Below are 2,321 nucleotides of genomic sequence, written 5' to 3'. Positions count from 1 at the left end.
CAGATTGCGAGTCGAGTGCCTTAACCACCTGGCCATGCCGGGCCACTAGTTAAGAAACAAAGGGAGATATCACGAGACAAAAACATCAAGATTTAAGCCTTAAGAGTTTCAACGAGTAAATAGATTTTTTTGAAACGCTCAAATGAGAAGCACCTTTCTTGCAAGAGAAAGGCAAAAGGTGGCCAAAATTCTGATAAAAACAATAAATTATACCTTATAAGCTTAGATTAAGAACTGTTTAAAATCATATGCATCTTTCCTCCATAATAAAGGCAAAATTGTAGATGGTTAACGTTCTGGTGATTTTTGCAATAAAGTTAGAGAAAAAAACGATCTTCACTCCCCCAGATAGTAACAAAGGGAATCCTCAATAGCCGCGGTTGTAATTAGATCTCAAATCGGTCAAGAGATGGAGATATGAGCTAAAAGTTTGTATTTGAAACAAAACTCAAAGCCATTCTATGACCCGCTATGCCGCGGCTAAAAATACTACAAGCGCTTACAAAAGGCAAAACGTTTGCCAAATTAGAAAATATTTTAATTAGTATCTGGAAAATATAGGTCATTTATTTTCTAACTTTATTGCTCAAATCCCCCCCTCCACCAGTATGTACTACAAATTCTGAGAAAAAAAAATAGCGATTTGTTTAATCCATTTCACATAAAGCTACACAACCCACAGTATGACAATTAGTCACACACTGCCTGAAGCTAACCTAGGGGCTAAAATGTTCCAGTTTAATTGCTTAAAAAACCTATTCCAACTGTAAAGCTATTCATGACATTAAATTTAAGGGGTGGATAGGCTATTTTCAGAGTCAAAAATAGAGGGTTAGTCTAGTTTCTGTATGAATTAAGGGCCAGCTTCATTAGTTTCAGAGTAAATACAGGGAAGTTTACACAAGTTGTAAGGACTGCTTAAGTTTTAATTTGTCACAACTGATTAAAATATTAATGTATATATTTCAGAATTAAAACTTAATATGTACAGCCATTTCTCGTTATTCGTCATGGATGCATTCCTGAGGGCCACAATGAACAAAAGGGCCCACTACCCCAAATATATGGAAAATACGTTCCACGACGAAAATGTTTCTATAATAAACTATTTGACATAATTAAATTAATTAATAAAATAATTAATCGCCTGTTTCTTAGCGAAAGAAGTGATTGTAAGTTATCTTGTTTTCTTTCCTTTTTCTTTATAAATTTATTGGTAACAAAAAACTGCACCCTGCATCTTCCTTGCCAATGCACTGCTGCACTCTATGTCAGGGTCATTTTCAGAGGCGAGTTCCATTGCTTCATTGACCTTATTAGAGATGTCTGAGAGCACTTTACACGTAATAACTCTATCTGGTGGAGCCTCTTCAGCAGTATCACTTGTAGCCACGTCTTCTGCTTGTTGGACCGGCTCCATGAGATCTTTGTTTGTTAAATTCTCCTCATAAGAAGTTACTAACTCCTCCACATCATCCTATTAACATCACTGGAACCAGCCTGTTGTGCAAGCTGTACAATGTTGTTGTGAATTTAAGGCATATCAGGTTCAAAAATAACAAAATCATTTACACAGTCAGGCCACAGCTTTATCCACTTGACAGTCATGATGTTATAATTGTGCCAACATTCTCTGATGGATATGCCATCTTCACTATCAATCTCCTTGTTGAGCTGTGAAAATGTACGTCACAGGTAGTATACCTTGAAGACACTATAGTAAGCAGAAAGTGGTTAGAGGTCGGTCGATTCGACCGACCACGTGGCGATGGAGTTAATTTATTTTGAAACAATAGGGTGACGAATAACAAGAGCTGGCTGTATAAATATATGAAATACTTTATGTGACACCATTACCGTTCTATCACGAACTTCACATCACTATGCCAGCGAATTCTTCTTCTGAAATGGTTTTGTTACGACAGCGGAAGTCACGTGACTCTGGGAGCATGCGCGCTGGAGTTTCTCGAAGGATCATGAATTTGCCCGGCAACTCTAGTCTGATCGAGTGTGCTTGCCATTTTACACTTAGCTGTTGGGACTTTCACAATGGGGGTTGGTGGGCGTCCCTCAACACCAACCACACTACTGGTTTCCCAAAGCTGACTTACTGGTAGTATTCTTCTTACACTGGCTCCTCATATGTCCTTGCTCTCCACAGTTCCAACAACCTTTTTTGGGTAGCAGCCTTTCCTGCCGTGGCATCTTCCCTGTGTTGAAGTTGTTGGCATTGAGCTCTCTTGATTAACCCAGTCTATTCTTCCTCGATACAAACTTTTAATACACAGTAATTTCACAGTACGTACCTCGTCACTCTAAAA

The sequence above is a fragment of the Limulus polyphemus genome, unplaced genomic scaffold (assembly GCF_000517525.1).
Source record: "Limulus polyphemus unplaced genomic scaffold, Limulus_polyphemus-2.1.2 Scaffold927, whole genome shotgun sequence".
Taxonomy (NCBI): Eukaryota; Metazoa; Arthropoda; class Merostomata; order Xiphosura; family Limulidae; genus Limulus; species Limulus polyphemus.
This window is presented reverse-complemented; position numbering follows the sequence as displayed.